Source organism: Mixophyes fleayi, chromosome 7 (genome assembly GCF_038048845.1).
Source record: "Mixophyes fleayi isolate aMixFle1 chromosome 7, aMixFle1.hap1, whole genome shotgun sequence".
NCBI lineage: Eukaryota > Metazoa > Chordata > Amphibia > Anura > Limnodynastidae > Mixophyes > Mixophyes fleayi.
The window spans coordinates 37,299,437-37,323,953 of record NC_134408.1 but is presented as its reverse complement, the minus strand read 5'-3'; the positions used below and the strand labels follow the sequence as shown (position 1 = coordinate 37,323,953).

Below are 24,517 nucleotides of genomic sequence, written 5' to 3'. Positions count from 1 at the left end.
AAAATAAAATAGCCAATGTAATTAAGAGTTCACACCCATCTAGTTTTTATTTGGACTGCGGGTTTGAAAAGTAGTTCACAGACACCTTCTAGTGGATCTGTCACCAGGTCATAAATTTACATGCAAATCACCTTTATGGGGCCCCATGAAGTTGCTGTATCAGGGCCCAAAATTCCTGCCTACATCAGATGACAATTACATGTAAGTGAGAGACTTCTAACTATTACAAACTAAGTGACGTATTATGACAATTAACCAAATTAAATCAAACAGTATAATATTGATTACAATACTGAACATATGTGTAGAATAAGTAATGAAACAAATCCCAGTGAATTAGTCCATATTAGTTTAAAACATTTTATTTATTAAACCCGTAAGTTTTACATACTAAATGGATTAGAAAAAATATTCATAAAAATGGACTGAAATTTAGATTTCTATCCAGGCCTTTACGGGAAGAGTGGAAGTTGAAAATCTTGATTAGGATAATTGTGAAAAAAATATATATATATATATATATATATGTAATTAGTATATTTATTTGCATATATAATATGCAAGGAAATGATAAGCTAGCACTGCAGGATCTTGCAAAACATCCTATTGTATTAGTTAAAAGGACAGACAATGATGGTACAATTATTGTTTGGGACAAGTTAATGTATAAATCTGAAGCCACGAAAAGCAAAATAACAACAATTTCCATAGGGAAATACAACATGATCCCACCATTTACTTTAAATTTATTTTCGTTTCTTATATACCAGATGTAACGAAAAATAATATAATTTCTAAAGCAACATGTGATTCTCATTAATCTATATCCTGTACAGCAGTATTCTATTTACTACACAAAACACATAAATATTCATCTTCTGCTCTGGGATGACCCATAGTCTATAGCAGGGTTGTCCAACCTGCGGCCCGCGGGCCGCATGCAGCCCAGCATGCCTGTAAATGTGGCCCAGCAGGAGTTTTGGTTGTGGCAAGGGGGCAGCGCTGTTAATGAAAAAAAAAAAATCCTGCAAAAAAAGAAAAAGATAAGAAAATACTTACTTTGTGGTCCTTCCCTGGTCTCCTCCTCCGTGCGGCGCTCGCAGTAAATGTCGGGCGTGACGTCATCACGTCCGACATCCATTGCGGAGCACAGCACATAGGAGTCACCCGCGCGAACTATCAGCAGCAGTGAAACAGAAAAAACAAGAGAAGAGGATCAGAGAACAAGCCGATTAAAAGGTAAGTTAAGGGGTTTTTTTTTGTTTTTTTTTTATTATTTCAAGGGACGCTGACTAGTGCATAAACTCACCTGGTCCTGGAGCATCACGGACCTTATCTTCCTGTCTTAATGACTGCTGTATTGAAGCCCTTCATAAAATGTTGTAACAATATCACTTGATGTTTGACAGCAGCCATTAGCATGTCATTGAAGCACTGAGCAACAACAAGGAGCATTAGCAATGTTTTCTATGTTTTTTTTGGATGATCAGCTATCATTAGTGCTAGTGTATTTTATGTGCAGCCCAAAACAACTTGTCGCCTTCCAATGTGGCCCAGGGAAGCTAAAAGGTTGGACACCCCTGGTCTATAGGACAATCTATTAGAGACTTTCTTCCCTCTCCCTCCCCCCGTCTTCTGTTCCTTCTCTAAAATAAAAAGGAAAAAACCTGGTCAACAATGCCACAACTATTCTTATTATCCTGCAATCATTAGTTTTTTGTTAATTTTATCAGATTTGTTTGTACTTTAATTTAGCACATGACCTTGAATAAAATAAAACTTATTAAAAATATGTCTTGAAATATTACCACCTTTAACCTATGGTACAAAAAAATCCTCATTGCTTAAAAGAAACTACTTTATTTCTAAATTATAATAAGGATATCAATGGGGTGTCATGTGGACGGCAGTCAGTTGGAGATGGCAGCACTATAGATCAGCTCTGTGCCCTGTCTCCCACATCATCCTCTGCACACAAATATAAAACTTTTACAAATTTGTTAAGACAGTGGGGAAATTACAGAAGAGTGCCCAGCAGTTTTATCACGCTAAGGACAGGGTGGTATTGAAGATCTAATGATCTCCATTCACTGCTGGACCCAGTGTGTTCCACTGTCACTGCTGTCAACTGTCACTGCTGTCAACTGTCATCATGAGCATCATCACCATTTATTTATATAGCGCCACTGATTCTGTAGCGCTGTACAGAGAACTCTCTCACATCAGTCCCTGCCCCATTGGAGCTTACAGTCTACACACGCACACACACACACGTCAATTTTTAATAGCAGCCAATTAACCTACCAGTTTTTGGAGTGTGGGAGGAAACCCACGCAAACACAGGGAGAACATACAAACTCCACACAGATAAGGCCATGGTTGGGAATTGAACTCATGACCCCAGCGCTGTGAGGCAGAATTGCTAACCACTAGGCCACTGTGCTGCCAAATCAGTGCTTCCAACTGTCACTGCTGTCAACTGTCGGTGCTACTGCCATCCTTGTTCCTCCTTCAGTGATTGCTGTGGCATCCATAGTAGCAGCAATTGCCACAATACTTTCTGTGAAAATGGGGAACTAGTGTCCTAAATCGCTATGGAATTTGCTGCCACTATATAAATAAATGTTGATGATGATGGGTCTGTGACCAGCAGTGACCATGATCCCCAAACAAAATACTTGGCACACAGCTACTTTGATAACCACTAGAGTGTCCATGGGGTACAAAAGCAACGTGAGATAAAGGGGGTTAAGTTATGATACACGGTGGAGAACAGTCATGATATAAAGGATTTTAATAATAATGTTATCCAAATAAATATTTGTTAGCTAGGATTGGTATCTGTTCACCTTACACTCCGAGTCATCATATTCATTGACTTGTATAACGCAATAATTTGAACTATCAGATGATACACATAGATTTAACTTTTGATTTATTTCCGGTTTAACCAAGTCTTTAACCTGCAGCGACAAGGTATCGCTATGATGGCGCCATTCCAACCACCATATGCAGATCTTTCTATAGAAAATGGATAAATTATAGATCAAATGTTATTTTTCAGTAATTAGTGTAACTTTCTTTTAGGTGTCTTGGTAACCAAGTCCCACTAAATTATCCACAAATGTGCATCCAATACCTACTGACCAAAATGGTTTTTTAAGTGCAGATATTTTCCAACCCAAATTTTTAATCTCCACTAAGGATCAATACGTAGGTCTGAGAAGGACAGCCAACAATGAGGATAGACCAAGCCAAACATAGCAGCCAATATTCTCACTAATAAATTAAATTCCGTAACATTAAAATATACTTTACAATTTCAAAATATATTATATAGTAAACAACAATAAAACAAAAAAAACAAAGGAGGTAGAAAGACTGCCTTGCATTTTAATATAACACGACAGCAGGCGCGGGCTGGCAAATCTCAGCCCGGGGGGGTGCACAGGCGGTCGCATCACATGACACGCGATGTGGCCACCTCATTGAAGACGTGGCCGCATCGCATGTCATGTAATGCGGCCGCCTGTGCGCTGAAACGGCCGCCTCACTTGTTTTGTGATGCGGCCGTGGGTAATATTAAGGAAATCTTGCATCCACGGGGGCGGGTGGGCGGCCGGCCGGCCCAAACAGGGGTCAGACTGAGCGGCCCGGGGGACCGATGCCCCCCTGCCCCCCCCGGCCCAGCCCGCCCCTGCACAACAGTTGAGCAAACCAGACAAATTTTACATAAAAATTGTAATATATTACAGAATGACCCCATATATAGGAAATGTATCAATAACCTAAAATTCCATTTAAAATGAGAAATATAAAATGTAAGCAATCATGTAGTTATTTGTAGAATTTATTTAGCAGTTGTGTGCCCAGTATTTTTCTATGGCGTCACACTCATTGCTGGACACAGAGCCAGGACACTTATCTCCCTGGTGAGCAGCAGTTGTCTCAGAAGCTGCTGTCATTGAAGAGTCCACAGAGATGAGCAAGAGAGGAACAGAGATGGTAACAGCAATCACAGTGACAGGTAAACTTATTGGCTCCAGCAGCTGAACTGAGATGGTATCCTGTAGATCTTCAAAACAACCCTGTCCTTGGGGAGAGAAGAGGGGGATAAGGTTTTTGGTGACACCTTGTCATTTTTCACTGCCTTTAAAAATGCTTTGTTTTGTTTTGTTTTTTAAAGTAAAGTTTTATTGTGTTTCACAAGTTAATGAGTAAAACACAAATATTGAATTGCATTTAAATAACCATATAACATAGTAATAAAAGAAAAAAATAATGGAAAGAAGAGTTAAATTATTATTAACTATCTGAGGTGCTATCAAGATTATAACTTGGGGTGGGAAAGATAGAATGGGATTGCAAGTGGTCAGGGGTTTACTACTAATATAATATAAGTCAGATATTCTAACAAGAGCGATGAAGTTTTTGTTTGATGTTCATATATGATAAATAATTATGTGTTTAGTTGGTTGCATATTAGTGGATGGGTCTTACCGAGTCAGTGAGGTAGACAAAAGGTTAGGTCTTAAATATCTGAGAAATGTCTAACGGTGGTTAAGGGAGGCTAGCTTCATAATAACTCGTTTTGGAAGTTCATTGGCGTGTTATTCAGGGTATACAATGCTTTCCAGTCGATAAAAAAATTACCAAATACTATTAATAGTTGCAGAAAGTGAGGGGGGAGCAACATCCTACCAATGTGTTGCTATTAAGCATTTTGCAGCGTTTAAGATATGTTTGATTAATTTTTGTACAAGGTGTGGTGTATCTTTCCCATGCTAGATTATATGGATTTTTGGTCGGTAGGTTGTGATTATTAATCAATTGATATAATGTAGATATGAGACCTGTTGTTGAGGGGGAATCGCGACACAGATACCAGAGTAGAGCATTGATCTGAAGATATTGGTAAAAAATCTTATGTGGTAGGTCCAATCTTGTGCTGAATTCTGAGAATGAGGGGAAAAGTCGCATAGGGGCAATATCCCAGGCGAAGAGTATATTATGTTGGGTCCAGTGGTGGAACTATTTGTGATCCAGACCTGGAGCAAATTCTGCATTATTCCACAAAGGAACTAATAACAGATAATTGGAGCGCAAATCATAGGTACGAGATATACAACCCCATATTGAAATAGAGAATCTTGCTGTGGATATTTGAGACAAGCGTCTAGTTCTATGTTGTGGCCATATCCAAAGCAAGGAATATGGGGAATATACTTGTAACAGATCAGATTCTACATGAGTCCAAACCCGTAGGTGAGGTGGTGAAAGCCAAAGAATGCATTGTACAAGGTGAGTAGCTTGATAATATTTTAGTAAATTTGGTAGACCCAAGCCACCTGATGTCTGGTGGTTTAAAAGAATGCACATCTATACCCTTGATTTGCGGCCTGCCCAAATAAACTTGGAGAGAGGTTGTTGCTAGTGTTTGAGAATGTGTGTGGGTACATGAATTGGGAGTGTCAGCTATACTTATATACTTATATACAAGAGTCTGGGAAGAACTTTATTTTGATGGCTGCCACACGGCCAAACCAAGAAATAATAAGTTTAGTCCATTGCGTTAGATCAGACTTAATTGTATGAATAAGCCTAGGGAAGGTGGCCGCTTAGAGCTGTGAATAGGATTTGGTTAAATAAACTTAATAAATTGTCTTGCCAGGGGTAATTATAATTACCTTCAGATTCTGGGCTACATCCTGGGACATATTGAGATAAAGTATCTCGGATTTATCTGCATTCATTCTAGCTTGATAAAGAGCTGTATTCTGCTATTTCTTTAAGATTAGGTAATGTTAAGTGAGGTTTGGTGATAGTTAAAATGAGGTCAGCATATAAGGCTAGTGGGGATTCTAGTGATATCGGGGTTGTGTCTTATCCATGCTGCTAGGTGTAAATTATATTCTCACAGACATACAACTACTATGTCAGAGATAGCACAGGGCTAATCTGAGTATAGCCATCTCCAACTGCTATTTGTATGCCACAGGGTAGTGGTGGAAGTAGAAATAGAAAGGATGGATATAGTGATATGGGTACAGAGGTATAATAGCGGATTCAATAATCATTTAACATTGAATGTAACTTTAATACCCAAAAGACATGTTTGGCTTTTAAAGTGAACCCGGAAAGTATTCACAGTGCTTCACTTTTTCCACATTTTGTTATGTTACAGCCTTATTCTAAAATTGAATAAATTCCTTTTTTCCCCTCAAAATTCTACACACAATACCCCATAAGGACAACGTGCAAAAAGTTTTTTTGAGATTTTTCAAATTTATTAAAAATAAAAACTAAGAAATCACATGTACATTAGTATTCACAGCCTTTGGCATGAAGCTCAAAATTGAGCAAAAGTGCATCCTGTTTCCACTGATCCTTGAGATGTTCCTACAGCTTAATATGAGGCCACCTGTGGTAAATTCAGTTGATTGGACATGATTTACAAAGGCACACACCTGTCTATATAAGGTCCCACACTCGACAGTGCATGTCAGAGCACACACCAAGCATGAAGTCAAAGGAATTGTCTGTAGACCTCCGAGACAGAATTGTTTCGAGGCACAAATCTGGTGAAGGGTACAAAAAAAATCTGCTTCTTTGAAGGTCCCAATGAGCACAATGACCTCCATCATCCATAAATGGAAGAAGTTCGGAACCAAAATGCACCTGAAGAACTCTCGGATCATGAGAAACAAATTTCTCTGGTCTGACAAACATTGAACTCTAAGCATCATGTTTGGAGGAAGCCAGGCACCGCTCATCACCAGTCCAATACCATCACTACAGTGGAACTGGGAGACTAGTTGGGATAGAGGGAAAGATGAATACAGCAATGTACAGAGACATCCTGGATGAAAACCTTCTCCAGAGCGCTCTTGACCCCAGACTGGGGTGACGGTTCCTCTTTCAGCAGGACAACGACCCTAAGCACACAGCCAAGATATCAAAGGAATGGTTTCAGGACAACTCTGTGAATGTCCTTGAGTGGCCCAGCCAGAGCCCAGACTTGAACCCGATTGAACATCTCTGGAGAGATCTGAAAATGGCTGTGCACCGAAGCTTCCTATCCAATCTGATGGAGCTTGAGAGGTGCTGCAAAGAGGAATGGACGAAACTGCCCAAAGGTAGGTGTGCCAAGCTTGTGGCATCATATTCATAAAGACTTCAGGCTGTAATTGCTGCCAAAAGTGCATCAACAAAGTATTGAGCAAAGGCTGTGAATACTTATGTACATGTGATTCCTTAGTTTTTTATTTTTAATAAATTTGCAAAAATCTCAAAAAAAAACTTTTTTACGTTGTCATCATGGGGTATTGTGTGTAGAATTTTGAGGGAAAAAAGAAATGTATTCCATCTTGGAATAAGGCTGTAACATAACAAAATGTGGGGAAAGCGGAGCGCTGTGAATACCGTATTTCCCCATGTATAAAGCGCTCCCATGTATAAGACGCACCTTAATTTTGGCCCCGAATTTTTTTAAAAAAAATATTATGGTAGCTGTCAAAAAAGGCAGGGAGAGTGTAATGGCCGGCTGCTCTGATTGTGATCAGAGCAGCCACTGTAAAGCTGCCCCGCTCCCCCTCGACCCCCCTGCTGCCACTGTAACGCTGCCCCGCTCCCCCTCGACCCCCCCCCGCTGCCACTGTAACGCTGCCCCTCTCCCCCTCTAACCCCCCCTGCTGCCACTGTAACGCTGCCACTTCCCTCACAGCACCAATTGTCACTTCCCTCACTCTCCTCACAGCACCAATTGTCACTTCCCTCACTCTCCTCACAGCACTAACTGTCACTTCCCTCACTGCAGAATGTCACTCGTCGGATCTCTGGTTCCTCTGGACCTAGATCCAGGCCACTCACATCTCCTATACCTCACCTACTGGCCGGATACTTCAACGCCACGTCCGTGGTAATACCTGCCTCTCGCTGATCGTTGCAGCATCTCCTACACATCCCCCGCTGGCCGGATACTTCATCACCACCTCTGTGATAAATTCCTGCCATCCGCTGATTATAGCTACCCCTTCTATTATCTCATCTACTGGCCGGTTAATCATCGCCACTTCTGTGGTAAATACCAGCCATCCGCTGATCATCGCAGCATCTCCTAATTATCTCCCCTGCTGCCCAGACCCCATCTCTACGTCTGTGGTATCTACCACCCGCCAGTCATCTGTACCTCTCTGCCGCTCCCGAGTTACTACCTACATCTTCTGAGCGCCTCATCGCGTTCTATTATCCAGATTGCCATATCCCTTATTCTCATAGCTGTATGTCCGTTAACCCTGCCACACTCTCTTGAGGACCTCGACCTGCGCAGTTGCGCCGCTAAAACCCATACCCTCTTGCGGGGGTCCCTGCAGAAGACCAGCCGCTGCGTTAGACTCCGCGCCTTGGGTGTAGTGACAACTATTGGCAGAATTCTGGGTCGAGAATCTTTGTGACTGTGACACAGAAATTATTATTTTTCTTTTTTTATTTCTTAATAAACACAACAACTAACAGATGTAACCACAGCCAACCAGGCAAGTAGCTAAACATAGCCATGTGTACACCTATATACACTCCAGGGATACTCAGGGTTTGGTTGTGGTATCACATATCCACTTCTATAAGATGGTTTAGAACGATTGTGCTTGGATCTTTCCAAGTTGTTTGAATGTTGCTCACCGTTACTGCTGCTTGGCCTGTGTCTCTCTCTCTCTCTCGCTCATTGAACGACATCTTTCACTCCAGAGATGTTCTTGGTTAACTCCTTTGATGTCGACAAAAGGTCTCTTATCAACAAGCTGTCTTTGACTCTCTGTCTGTGATTTTGGGTCTCTCTCACTTACGTTTGGACAAAGCTGGGTTTCTTTATTTTCAGTGGACGTTTCTGATGTAGATGGTGTCTTTCTAACCTCCACTACTGACACTTCACTGGCCTCTGGTACTGGTGTAGATATGCCATTGTCTGAATTATAGAGTGGACACGTAACTGATAACTGATCACTAAGCCCACTGTGTAATGTGAAATTAACAAGGGCACTTCCAGTTGTTTTAACCGCTTGAGATGTAGTGTCACTGTTGCAAACAGTCCAAGCTTCCCTTTGGTGGTCTTCCACAGGACCAGAAGATGATGGTATTCCATTGTGATCTTTGTAGTCCTCAGAGTCAGGTATCTTAACCATATGCTGCAAGTCCGGCAGGTCTCCTGTTTCAGTAGCAACATTATGTAGATAGGGGGCGACGTGTTCTGCAGTTTGCATTCTAACACAAAAATAAAAAATATACTAAGCTCAGTGACCAGAATACTATAAGTGAACAAGTTATACATGTCACGAGCCGCGGCTGTATGCCACATTCTGGCGTGAACTAGCAGCTGGGCGTGTGCTTTAGTTTCTGTGCTCTGTTATTATCCTTGTGGCATAGATGTTAGAGGGTGTAGGGACATCCTCCAACACCAGGGGGAGCTCTCATATGATTTAAACTGGTTCACTTATCTTTTTATACATGCTTCCCGGTTATGTTATTACCTATGCTAGTTCTAGCTAGTAATGAATTAGCTGCCTCCTGAGGCTGGTTGTCAGCCCTGTCCTCCTCTGTCCTGATTGGCTCTTAGTACTATTTAAGGCAGTGAGATCTGAGCCTCACTGTCGGTTATAACGTCCTGTTCCAGTACTGCTGCCTGCTATTTGTGCCTGTGTTTGGTGTTTAACCTGAGATTGATTACCCGTGTATGACCTTTGCCTGTTCCTGGACTCTGAACCTGTGCTTCAGACCCTGATCTATTGCCTGAACCCGGATTCTGAACCTATGTTAGTGACCCTGATCTTACGCCTGTCCCTGGAACCTGTGCCTGTGAGCTTGACCTTTCTGCCTATACCTGACATATCCTCTGGTGTCCTGCCCAGTCCGCTGACATCTGGCCTGTCGCTACTCCGTGTGCAACCTCCTGTGCGCTACCGTGTAAGCATAAACACATACTACTCTGAGCATAAGACCCGTGGGCATCTGAGTACCTGTGAGCATAACCAGTCTCTACGGGAAAGGCGGCTGCTAAAGGAGAAGACCTCGTCTACCTGTTCTATGAGTTTATGCCGCACTGGTAGCTATAACAATACATAAAGTAACATTTTGTAATATGTACAAAGATGAATGGTACTTACATTTTTCCTACTGCTGTGCTTATAGACGTAGGTTTGCATATTGTTGCAGTTCTCTCTTCTTGGATTAAAGTCAATGCAGGACCAACCTAAAAGAAGAAAATAGAGATATTTTTCAGCACACATGGTGAGCGATGAAACCATTTATCAATGATGATTACTGAACTAGACTAAGCGAGGAAAGATAAAAATATAGCTGGGGATATTAACCAAGTATGGCACTTTGTGCAGACTTGCCTGGATTTATCATATAATCTTAACGGACTCTAACTAGATATCTATATCTATACAGCTGTACAGAAACCACTGAAAAGCAATAGGTTCATCAAACAAGGGAAGCACAGTACATTATTTTTTCTTCTTTTATTTGGTATCCGCTAAAATCTTCACTTGTTCCAACATTAAGAACAATGGAGTTTGAAGATCCTAGCCTGTTTTTCATACAGTCTATTAAAAGTGGATCAAGTGTAACACTCCTATAGGTAGGCGTTGTGAGAGTGTTGTGGATCGTACCTGGTCTCTGGATGCTCTTCTTTGAATCATGACACGGCAGTGGGACAGAGAACACTCGGGTCTCCAATTCAAGTAGGACACCGTAAAAAAATGAAGTAATGTCAAATTTATTATTTGAGAACAATATACTACTAAAATGTTTTTGGGCAAATAATGATTAGCAACAAATACCATATAATTACAATTTTCTAGTTATAAGCAATGCTACTCACAAATAATTTACTCTTAATATAACACAATAGGCACTACCTTTGAGTGTTTTGGCAACAGTTATGGAAATAGCACTGCAGATTTAAAGAAATTTTTAACGTTCTGCATACAGCATATCAGATAAAACAATCATCATCACAGTTTTTTATATAGTGCCACTAATTACACAGCGCTGTACAGAGAACTCACTCACATCAGTCCCTGCCCCATTGGAGCTTATAGTCTAAATTCCCTAACATACAGACACACACACAGACAGACAGACAGACAGAGAGAGAGACGAAGGTCAATTTGATTACTCTTATCCTTTCTCTATTAGCAATCAGTTGTCTATATGAAAATAAACGTAGCTAGGCCATATGGATGCTAACCACACTATGAAGGATGTCTCTGAGGTGACAACCACAAGATGGAGGATGTCTCTGAGGTGACAACCACAAGATGGAGGATGTCTCTGAGGTGACTGTTAGTTACAGTTATAATGGAGGTTCTGCGTGACTGAGGTAAAAGACTTGTCACTGGACACACACCACACTTATCTGGTGATTAAACATAACTTTCAGCCATTTCTTTTAGAGGAATAAATAATACTGATATTCTGATAAATATGTGAAACTATTTGTTGTTTTCTTTTCAGAGTACTTGTCACAAGTAAATATATCTCACTGTCTCATCCTCTTCTGTTACCTCTATCTCTTTATCAGTTTCTCTTTATAATGATATCTATCTCATACTTTTTAATGTCTGTCTCAGATTTCTCTCTCACTGTGTCTCACCACCTTTGTTACACTACTGCTCCTCTGTCCCTCTATCAGTTCTCCTGGTCACTGCTTCTAGTTCATAAGCTGTCTTTTTCTCCATCTGTTATCCTCTATTTTCATGTTTCACAAGGCTCCTCAGCCCTCTCTCTGTTACTCTGCTTCCTTGCTGAATCACAGTCTCCACAGTATATCTTTCCTCCCTGTCACACGCAACACAGAACTTTCCAGCAGCCCTCACAGACTGGATTTATGCTGAGTCCTAAAGTCTTTCCTGTATCATGCTGTAAGACAGTCCTTTCCCACTGGGTCCTAATGCCCAGCTGTTTTCTGGATATCACACAAAGCCTATCCCAAATCATCCCTTTCTACCATTCCCTAGAGTGGTAGCACTGCTGGATCATTTGAATTTCACATCATAAAATAAATAAGCTAGATATAAGTGATGCTGAATATTTAGTTTGTTAATTAGAAGAGCTTCCTTGACACTGCTTTAAATGTATCATTGTTTCTATAACTCTAGATCGCTGAAGAAATAACATCTACTTACTATATTGGCAGTGAGCACAACAGAAATTCTTCAAGTGAAACTAAATCCCACAAGAATTAACGTGGTATGATTATTCCTTGAATTATATAGTGCCACACATTCTGTAGCACTGTGCAATTAAGAGGAAAACAAATTGAACATAAAATGACTAACAGATATAACAATGAATAGAGTTATAGCAATTAAAAAAAAGCTTCCTGCTGCAACTAGAAAATAGTTACAACATTTTATCTACAACACAATTCTAGAGGTTAGGTAAATACAAATTAAAATATTACATTATTTCATGATGGTGTCCCCTTACAGTTAGTGGCTAAGGATGTGGAAGAGCTTTTCACAGAAATATGGCAGCCGCATGCTACTAACAAGTAATCTGGGCTGTTCTGAAAGCAGTGTAGATCTATGTACAACAAATTGAATATTTTAAGGTTTAGCTCTACACCTGCGAAACCATTCATAGACATAAGATATCATAAAACCACTTACTTCCTTAGCCAAGAGGTTGATCTGGATGGAAGAAGTCAATCCTTTAATTTCCTCTTCAGAAGATTCTGTGCCATATTGAGCCAGCAAGTTGGAACCGATTTTAGACCGAACATTGACTAGAGGTCCTCGGTTCAACCGGTACGGCGACTGCTTCTGTATTATTGGTGTAGAGACACTGGAGGTAGATTGTGTTGACCAAGGTTTAGCAGCGGTGGATGACAGGCTACCATTTGTGATTTTCTGTTTTTTTTTGGCAGAGGTGTTAGTAGCTATTTGCCCATTTATTATCACAGAACCAACTGACCTTTTCACACCTGTACACTAGTTGTTTACTACTGAACCATTCAATGTTTTACGAGACCGACTCCCATTCATGTCATGCAAAGAATAAAGATCCTCTGTAGGAGTGGACTGGATTTTTAGATACATAAAAACACATAAAGCTTACATGCTGCCAAAATACAGCGCAGTGCAATGCATTACAATGAACGCTACCTAAAAAAGAAACATTAATTTATATTCCACTCCAATTTCTCCACTTCAGTGCTAGGAAGAAAGTAAAAGTTACTCCAAGGCTCAATGAAAATGTGGCTTACTTATTAGTAAGCTTTATCAGCCATGGTAAAACCAAAACATATTGCACAGACTCCAATTGGAGAAGCACTTGCTTACACAGAGGAACACTGCAGACCCAGGTTGAATGTCAGTGTGGTCTTGGATAAGTCACTGCGCTCCTTTTGTCCCAAGCACCAATAACAAACTCCAATGGGAAATAAAATTGACTGACAGCAATGTACAGTGCTGAATAAAAATGAGGGATTATGTACCATGTAATCTGGTTTCCTTGACTCATCCATTGCAGCATAACACCAAGGGGGTTAATTCACCCCTCAACCAGAGTCATAAAAGGCAAAAATGACACACCTGGAAGGTATATAAGGCTACACTGAACCCTTCATGTGTCTTCTGCCTATCTCAACACAATACATTTCTAAGCTGCCATGAAGGAGTCAAGTAAATCCCAAAGAATAACCCCCTTGTTTCCTCTTCCTCCATGGCAGCGTACCGTCCATTTTCCACCATATATTCCAACACCAGAAATCCAAATGTCTTTACCAAAGAAAATTATGTAGAGAAATCGCAGCAAGTGCCTCCAATTTTGTTAAAGTAATAATTTAATTTCTTCAGCAAAAGAAACTTTAAGAATAAAAAAATGACATCATTGTTTATTTACAAAATAAAAGCTTGCGCTGTGATAATATTATCAGTCCAAATTTCAATCTCTGAAATTCTGCCTGTCCACAGACCAGACCGTTCTTTTATCAGTAACAATAGTAGGTTGTATTACAATTCACAAATGTCATATTACAATTGGCTGAGATGGCATATAGGTGTTTCATGGTCTTTTAGGCTCTCCTGTATACAATGGAGATTTTGGAGACATTTTTGCAAAAGTCTTTGTTCACCAACTCTGATTAGAAACATCTGTTCTTCGAATTAACTCTTTCCAGTTCTGCTCACATCTCTGTCCTCAGTTCACACGAACAGATCAAAAAATAACACATTAAAAAAAACAACAATAGAAATCTATTTATATATATTTCTTATCAATATATTGGCTTCATCCAAAAATAACTTTGACAAGCGCATACCAAGGAATAATTCCGAATCAATTACTTCACTTAAGGAGGGCTCCCTCACTGGTCAGCTTCCAAACAGAAGCCAATAAGAACTCTCTCACTCTTTTGCTGCTTTTTTATAAAAAAAAACTTTCCTGCCAAAAACTTATCATATCTGTCAAAATCTGCAGACTAAGGCCTAGTTAAAAAATAAATACAAATAAAGTACCGATGACCATGGGTCAAAAGGTGAATTTGTAAGAACATCCAAGACCAGATTTAAGACCCGGGGTTCCAAAGTCTGGGTGTACGAATCTTACTACATATTTGTTAATGGCCAGCTTTTTATGCAGCAATACTCCCAAGAGCAGAAATTTGTACTTTGAGCATATAAACTGCTATATTGTCCCAGACTTTATAGTATGCTTTGAACGTAGACTGTTTCTAAGCCCTTAGGGGCTTTCTGAAAAGGTATTTTCCATTTGTCTAACGTTCAGCAGTCTTCACTTAACAGCCAAGCCGTCAGTTTTAGGAATTGTGGGTTGGATGATATATATTGACCCCGATGAAGGAGGTTTGGTTGCAATGAGAGATACTATGGTAGTTTCACCACTAAGTGCAGTGAGCAACAATCAGCGTAGCCAAAAGGCCAGAATTATTATCACCCTTACAATGTCTCTTTATCTTCCTTAAGATCTGGGGAATCATGGGTATGAGGGGAGACATATTCCAGACTGAACTGTCACTGTGTAAGAGGACATCCACCACCTCTACCTTGTTATCTGCGTTACTGGCAAAGAACCGCTTTACCTTGGTGTTTGCTGATGTCAACATGAGGTCTACCTCTGTCTATCTCTAAAGGTGGAGACCCCACCTTCAATGATTTTTTTTGAACACCTGATCAGCGCCCCTTCTACTGAGTGCATTATTTGGGAACGAGGAAGGATACCCGATGTTGTGTGTCCCAGATATGTGATCTGCTGACAACCCCTCAAAGTTGTTCTCTGCCCAAAGGCCGTACATCTGTCATCCTAGCCTGACTTTGTACCTCCTTCACCTGAAAACCCTGTTTTGTACCACAGGGAGAATTATACAATGTACAACCTGGTTTAGGCTTTTTTTGCTAATAATAGTTTAGGAAACATATTGTGTCATCTGCAAGTAAATATAAATAATCATCATAATTGTTTATTTGTAAGGCGTCACAAATTTCGCAGCGCAGGACAGTTGGAATACAGAAATACAAATTAAACATAAATTGGAAAGGCTCTGTTGGGCTGGTCTCACCTATCTTTTGTCCAACAAGTCCATCAGCCTAGTTACAATGAACTTACCAAGCTCACGGGATCTGCGCTGCTTTCCCCCATTTTATTTAGAAAGTTCCTGAATAGGTTTTTGATCTTCTTCAGGCCCAGTGATTCTTACATACAAATCCTGACATTCATCTGGAGCTATGAGGGTAAATATGCGCATTATCATATGAGGACCTATATCATCTGCAACTGAATGAGCACCAATATGTAATGCATTAATATCGTTGTTACATTATAATAATGTGGTAATTAACAAAGTAACAATATTACTGTCTACAGTCATGGCCAAAAGTTTTGAGAATGACACAAATATTATTTTTCACAAAGTCTGCTGCCTCCGTTTTTATGATGGCAATTTGCATATACTCCAGAATGTCATGAAGATTGATCAGATGTATTGAAATTAATTTCAAAGTCACTCTTTGCCATGACAATGAACTTTATCCCAAAAACAACATTTCCACTGCATTTCAGCCGTACCACAAAAGGACTAGCTAACATCAGGTCAGGGATTCTCTTGTTAACACAGGTGAGAGTGTTGATGAGGACAAGGCTGGAGATCACTCTATCATGCTGATTGAGTTAGAATAACAGACTGAAAGCTTTAAAAGGAGGGTGGCACTTGAAATCATTGTTCTTCCTCTGCTAACCATGGTTACCTGCAAGGAAACACGTGTAGTCATTATTGCTTTGCACAAAACGGCATATTGTTGCTAGTAAGATTGCACCTAAATCAACCATTTCTTGGATCATCAAAAACTTCAAGGAGACAGATTCAATAGTTGTGAAGAAGGCTTCAGGGCACCCAAGAACGTCCAGCAAGCGCCAGGACCTTCTCCTAAAGTTGATTCAGCTGCAGGATCGAGACACCAGCAGTGCAGAGCTTGCTCAGGAATGGAAGCAGGCAGGTGTGAGTGCATCTGCACGCACTGTGAGGCGAAGACTTTTGGAGGATGGCCTGGTGTCAAAAAGACTAGCAAATAAGCCACTTCTCTCCATGAAAAACTGGACTGCGGTTAAGTCATTTTCTCTGATGAATCCCCTTTCAGATTGTTTGGGGCATCTGGAAAAACGCTTGTCCGGAGAAGGAAAGCTGAGTGCTTCCATCAGTCCTGTGTCATGCCAACAGTAAAGCATCCTGAGGCCATTCATGTGTGGGGTTGCTTCTCAGCCAAGGGAGTGGGCTCACTCACAATTTTGCCTAAGAACACAGCCATGAATAAAGAATGGCACCAAAACATCCTCCAAGAGCAACTTTTACCAATCCTTCAAGAACAGTTTGGTGATGAACAATGCCTTTTCCAGCATGATGGAGCACCTTGCCATAAGGCAAAAGTGATAACTAAATGGCTCGGGGATCAAAACATCAAAATTTTGGGTCCATGGCCAGGAAACTCCCCAGACCTTAATCCCATTGAGAACTTGTGGTCAATCCTCAAGAGGCGGGTGGACAAACAAAACCCACAAATTCTGACAAACTCCAAGCATTGATAAGGCAAGAATGGGCGGCCATCAGTCAATATGTGGCCCAGAAGTTGATTGACAGCATGTCAGGGCACATTGCAGAGGTCTTCAAAAAGAAGGGTCAACATTGCAAATATTCACTCTTTGCATAAACTTAATGTAATTGTCAATAAAAGTCTAATGAAATGCTTGTAATTTTACTTCAGTAAACCATAGAAACATTTGTGAAAACCAATACTTGTGTCATTCTCAAACCTTTAGCCTTGACTGTATATTCATCTTCTGCTGTTTTCCATATTATCTTGTTGATAAGCAAGGCCAGAACCTACCTCTCAAATGGTTGTGTATTTCTCATTTTCAGACAAAAGTCCTATTTTAAGTATAACATATGAAGTTATTCTGATTAACTGTTGTAACGAGCAACATTATTTTTATTAGGAATTAGTGGCCAAAGTGGAAATTTAGAAGTGATGGTATGAAAAATGTAATGGGAATGTAAGTGAATGGAATTTGATAGTTTTACAATGAAGGCAGTGGGAGAGGTGGCGGTATGGCACACCACTTAATACACCCCCACTTCCACCACTGTTAGAAATCTTTTTGAGAGGGGTTATCCTACAATAACTATTTATATATATTTTATATTTATATATCGCTTCTCTGGTTAAAAGGCCCACCAGGGGAATGAAGAGTTAGGGGCCCATGAAATATTATGTGTGCACCCCCTCAAAACACGCGCGCACCGCTGAGGGGCCGTGACCAGCCACCAGAGGGGGGGGTGGCCATCCGCCAGAGGGGGGTATGGCCAGCCACTAGACGGGCTGCACAGCTTCTTCCACTTGATTCGCTTATTTCAAATCCCCGTCTGTTGGCCTCAAGTCAGTGTATAAGTCATCGCGTCAGCCAGGCAGTGAAGACAGAAGCTCGGGTGTAAGTGGCAGCTTGCGAGCTACTGGTCCCACCAACAACATACTCAGGATACATAAAGCATTCCCAGGCTCACAAAGCTTGTTAAATTGACCCCTTAGTAACAAGTGTAAGGCAGAGATGCATAGTCTGTTAGCCACCAAATAACCAGCATTCACATTTCACTCTTCTAATTACTAAAGGCTGATTATACACAGCAGTCTGTGCATGTGACATGCATACTGCAATATCCACATGACACAAAGGGAACACAATTACCTCTTCCTCTTGTTACAATACAGTTCAGTTTATCATATGACCATATGCTGATTTATTTTATGTTTTTGGATGGTGCAAGGTTGTGTCAGCTGTACAATTACATTCTTAATACTGAAAAGTGTAGGGACTATTGTAGGACCCCAAAAGGTCACAACTAAGCCATTTTTCTCAGGTCCCTGTGTATTGTACCAGGGATCAAAAAGAATCTTACACAACAAATCACACAAATAAAAAATACCTTCCACCACCACCGTTTAAAAAAAATCCCATCTCCTGTCCCGGCATGTAAACCTTTTAAATCCAGTAAGAGAGAATGAGGGGTAGTTTGCTAATTAAAGATTTTTTTTTAAATGGAGGGTTTATTTTTCCCTTTTTTTATTTATAATTGGTTATGTCTTAGGCACCTTGTGGCTCTCCAGTTAATGTGGAACTACAAGTCCTAACATGGGACTGGGGATTGTAATTCCACAAAAGCTTTAGAGAAACAGACTACTTACACCTACCTTTTCACCAGCAGCATTGGGGATAGGTATGTAAAAATCCTCATGTAAAATACTTGGGTAATAAAAAATGGATAAAACACATATATCAAACCGTATTATATTTCAGAGACATTTCAGTGCTGATCACCATGGTTGAACAAGTTTGAAGTATATACAATGTTACATTATTTGTGAGATCTATGATTATGAGCAGATGTGATAATATCAGTGCACTGATACATATATTGTCTTATTTTGTTTTGTTTATTCATATGCTGTTTAATAAATGTGAATTAGTTTTTATTACGTGGATTCAATTATCATTGGTATTGCTTGCTATCTTTTAGTTTCTATTTAATTACTCTTAGAACTCACAGGTTCTTTTCAGCTGCGTGACTTAAGTCAATTTATTTGATTAAGACTTTAGTGATCAAGCGCCGAGATTTTTTCTTTGGAATCTAACTGAATTGTATCTCGTTAGAGGGGGTGCACTCTTTTCTCATTAACTAAGTTATATCAACCTAAAAACGAAAAAATTACTACAAGAGGCACTCCAGACCTGTGATTTTAAATAACCTTTATTCTTTATTAAATGACCTTAAAATAGTTAATTTTATATAGCTGAACTTCAGGTGAAATACTAAAAACATTTATAGAGGGATTTGTGAAAATAATTGAATAGACAAATGCTCTTAGTGTATTAAAATATATATACTTAACCCACACGTAGGGTCAAGAAATTGAGATAAATCTTTTAGTTGTATGGTAGTATTCACTCAGTATTCATATTCCAACATGGAGAATTTTGCATTACCATATTTATTATTTGACATCATTACTGATCATTCACTTAGTATTGATATTTCAACATGGAAAGTTTAGCATGACCAATACGGTTATTTCAAAACATTACCGATCATTCATATTGTATGTCACTGACTCAAATATCATTTCAAATCAAAGCAGTCTCCTGTTATCAATTTATATTAATAATATCACAATTTGAATTAACATTATCTATCTGAAGTGTTTATCTTTCTCTTATGTGTTTTGGTATTATTATCTCTGATATTTATTGTTGGCTTTATCACACTTCTATACCCATTTAAAATGGAGACACAGGGTTTATTCCAAATTTCCTCCTATGTTGCTCATAGGCTGAATCTTTTAGAGAGCCAATATAGTATTTCACAGAAGTCACTTTATTGGAATATGCTTGTGTGTACACAATAAAGGTGAACCATTAGTTGAATTTCTTATCTGTTGATATCATCAGTTAATAGCACCCTCTATTAGTATGTATAAGACAGCTTGAAACGGTTTCTATTGTACAGAGATCAATTTACTAGAGGATATTTACAATGCACATTAAATATGAACATTTGATAACTAAGTATCCCAGTTGTTCCATTCATTGATTAGCAGCAGCCTCTATTGGTACACATATAGCTGCATAGACAGATTACCACTGCCATCTAGTGGTTATATTTTAAATTGATTTACCTATCTCAGCCTAGCTAGTTACAAAACAATTCTTATCCAGAGTTCAAATATTAAACAGATGTCCAGCTATGTGCACCACATGAGTTGTCTCTATTGGTGATAATAATACAGAGTTTACTTTTAATACTAATGGTAAATTATTAGATCAGCAGTGTTACTATATTTTGCATTGTCATATGGCAGGGAGAGACGCTTTCAGTAAGTAGTGTTTGTACCGCTGTTTCCTATTGTTCCACTGAGTGGTATTAGGTTAGTCTGCCTCAATCTGTTTGTCTGTCCCTTTCCATTTAGATTGTAAGCTCTAGTGAGCAGGGCCCTCTTCCCTCCTGTTCTCATTACCTATAACTTTTGCTCACCAGCTACACTGCGTACCTCCTCCATGAGCTTTCTGCCCAATGACTCCACTCCACCATTGTCTTCGCACCTCTTTCAGTGGATTTATATCTGTTAATTGCGCCCACAGTAATGGGCACAGATTTCAGCCTGCACTGATTATACCCCTTGCACCCCAGTAGCTGTGGTGAGAGTTGTAGTGTTATTTGTTTACTGTATTGTTGTTTGTCCTCTGTATGGTGCTACAGACCTCATGTGGCGCCCTATAAATAAAGGTAATAATAATCTCGGAACCCTACTTCAGGGTTAGCGACATCAAAAAGAGGCGCCCTATCAAACGTACATTTTGCCTATCGGCTTAGTCAATGGATTAGATGGAGAGGCTGTCATATGGGAGGGAGGTGAGTCATAGAGAGAAGCTGTCACATGGATGGGGAGGGAGGAGAGGAACAGAGGGGAGGGGAGGCTGTCACATGTGGAAGGAGAGGGAGGCAGAGGATGAGGTTGTCATACACAGCAGGAGAAGACAGGTGGAGGCTGTCACATGTGGAGGGAGGCAGAGGGTGAGGTTGTCATACACTGCAGGGGAAGACACAGGTGGAGGCTGTCACATGTGGAGGGAGGCAGAGGGTGAGGTTGTCATACACAGCAGGGGAAGACACAGGTGGAGGCTGTCACGTGTGGAGGGAGAGGGAGGCAGAGGGTGAGGTTGTCATACACTGCAGGGGAAGACACAGGTGGAGGCTGTCACATGTGGAGGCAGAGGATGAGGTTGTCATACACTGCAGGGGAAGACACAGGTGGAGGCTGTCACATGTGGAGGGAGGCAGAGGGTGAGGTTGTCACACACAGCAGGGGAAGACACAGGTGGAGGCTGTCACATGTGGAGGGAGGCAGAGGATGAGGTTGTCATACACAGCAGGGGAAGACACAGGTGGAGGCTGTCACATGTGGAGGGAGGCAGAGGGTGAGGTTGTCACACACAGCAGGGGAAGACACAGGTGGAGGCTGTCACATGTGGAGGGAGAGGGAGGCAGAGGATGAGGTTGTCATACACAGCAGGGGAAGACACAGGTGGAGGCTGTCACATGTGGAGGCAGAGGATGAGGTTGTCATACACAGCAGGGGAAGACACAGGTGGAGGGAGAGGGAGGCAGAGGATGAGGTTGTCATACACAGCAGGAGAAGACACAGGTGGAGGCTGTCACATGTGGAGGGAGGCAGAGGGTGAGGTTGTCACACACAGCAGGGGAAGACACAGGTGGAGGCTGTCACATGTGGAGGGAGGCAGAGGGTGAGGTTGTCACACACAGCAGGGGAAGACACAGGTGGAGGCTGTCACATGTGGAGGCAGAGGGTGAGGTTGTCACACACAGCAGGGGAAGACACAGGTGGAGGCTGTCACATGTGGAGGGAGAGGCAGAGGATGAGGTTGTCATACACAGCAGGAGAAGACACAGGTGGAGGCTGTCACATGTGGAGGGAGAGGCAGAGGATGAGGTTGTCATACACAGCAGGAGAAGACACAGGTGGAGGCTGTCACATGTGGAGGGAGGCAGAGGATGAGGTTGTCACACACAGCAGGGGAAGACACAGGTGGAGGCTGTCACATGTGGAGGGAGGCAGAGGGTGAGGTTGTCACACACAGCAGGGGAAGACACAGGTGGAGGCTGTCACATGTGGAGGGAGGCAGAGGGTGAGGTTGTCACACACAGCAGGGGAAGACACAGGTGGAGGCTGTCACATGTGGAGGGAGGCAGAGGGTGAGGTTGTCACACACAGCAGGGGAAGACACAGGTGGAGGCTGTCACATGTGGAGGGAGGCAGAGGGTAAGGTTGTCACACACAGCAGGGGAAGACAGGTGGAGGCTGTCACATGTGGAGGGAGAGGGTGAGGTTGTCACACACAGCAGGAGAAGACACAGGTGGAGGCTGTCACATGTGGAGGGAGGCAGAGGATGAGGTTGTCATACACAGCAGGAGAAGACACAGGTGGAGGCTGTCACATGTGGAGGGAGAGGCAGAGGATGAGGTTGTCATACACAGCAGGGGAAGACACAGGTGGAGGCTGTCACATGTGGAGGGAGGCAGAGGATGAGGTTGTCATACACAGCAGGAGAAGACAGGTGGAGGCTGTCACATGTGGAGGCAGAGGGAGGCAGAGGATGAGGTTGTCATACACAGCAGGGGAAGACACAGGTGGAGGCTGTCACATGTGGAGGGAGGCAGAGGATGAGGTTGTCATACACAGCAGGGGAAGACACAGGTGGAGGCTGTCACATGTGGAGGGAGGCAGAGGATGAGGTTGTCACACACAGCAGGGGAAGACACAGGTGGAGGCTGTCACATGTGGAGGCAGAGGGTGAGGTTGTCATACACAGCAGGGGAAGACACAGGTGGAGGCTGTCACATGTGGAGGGAGGCAGAGGGTGAGGTTGTCATACACTGCAGGGGAAGACACAGGTGGAGGCTGTCACATGTGGAGGCAGAGGGTGAGGTTGTCATACACAGCAGGGGAAGACACAGGTGGAGGCTGTCACATGTGGAGGGAGAGGCAGAGGATGAGGTTGTCATACACAGCAGGGGAAGACACAGGTGGAGGCTGTCACATGTGGAGGGAGGCAGAGGATGAGGTTGTCACACACAGCAGGGGAGACACAGGTGGAGGCTGTCACATGTGGAGGGAGAGGGTGAGGTTGTCACACACAGCAGGGGAAGACACAGGTGGAGGCTGTCACATGTGGAGGGAGGCAGAGGATGAGGTTGTCATACACAGCAGGGGAAGACACAGGTGGAGGCTGTCACATGTGGAGGGAGGCAGAGGGTGAGGTGGTCATACACAGCAGGGGAAGACACAGGTGGAGGCTGTCACATGTGGAGGCAGAGGGAGGCAGAGGGTGAGGTTGTCATACACAGCAGGGGAAGACACAGGTGGAGGCTGTCACATGTGGAGGGAGGCAGAGGATGAGGTTGTCACACACAGCAGGGGAAGACACAGGTGGAGGCTGTCACATATGGAGGGAGGCAGAGGATGAGGTTGTCATACACAGCAGGGGAAGACACAGGTGGAGGCTGTCACATGTGGAGGGAGGCAGAGGATGAGGTTGTCATACACTGCAGGGGAAGACACAGGTGGAGGCTGTCACATGTGGAGGCAGAGGGTGAGGTTGTCATACACAGCAGGGGAAGACACAGGTGGAGGCTGTCACATGTGGAGGGAGAGGCAGAGGATGAGGTTGTCACACACAGCAGGGGAAGACACAGGTGGAGGCTGTCACATGTGGAGAGGGAGGCAGAGGGTGAGGTTGTCACACACAGCAGGGGAAGACACAGGTGGAGGCTGTCACATGTGGAGGCAGAGGGTGAGGTTGTCATACACAGCAGGGGAAGACACAGGTGGAGGCTGTCACATGTGGAGGGAGAGGCAGAGGATGAGGTTGTCACACACAGCAGGGGAAGACACAGGTGGAGGCTGTCACATGTGGAGGGAGAGGCAGAGGATGAGGTTGTCATACACAGCAGGGGAAGACACAGGTGGAGGCTGTCACATGTGGAGGGAGGCAGAGGATGAGGTTGTCACACACAGCAGGGGAAGACACAGGTGGAGGCTGTCACATATGGAGGGAGGCAGAGGATGAGGTTGTCATACACAGCAGGGGAAGACACAGGTGGAGGCTGTCACATGTGGAGGGAGGCAGAGGATGAGGTTGTCACACACAGCAGGGGAGACACAGGTGGAGGCTGTCACATGTGGAGGGAGAGGGTGAGGTTGTCACACAGCAGGGGAAGACACAGGTGGAGGCTGTCACATGTGGAGGGAGGCAGAGGATGAGGTTGTCATACACAGCAGGGGAAGACACAGGTGGAGGCTGTCACATGTGGAGGGAGGCAGAGGGTGAGGTGGTCATACACAGCAGGGGAAGACACAGGTGGAGGCTGTCACATGT

At 42.4% G+C, this 24,517-nt stretch overlaps 1 long non-coding RNA gene across 1 annotated transcript; it reads right to left on the bottom strand.

Moving 5' to 3' along the window:
• Positions 1-8,512: 8,512 nt before the first annotated feature.
• Positions 8,513-10,825, bottom strand: LOC142098668 (uncharacterized). Its single transcript, XR_012678385.1, has 3 exons — positions 10,668-10,825; positions 10,158-10,243; positions 8,513-9,258 (listed from the first exon to the last, which is right to left on the bottom strand). It is a non-coding gene; the product is annotated as an uncharacterized LOC142098668 (long non-coding RNA).
• Positions 10,826-24,517: the final 13,692 nt, after the last annotated feature.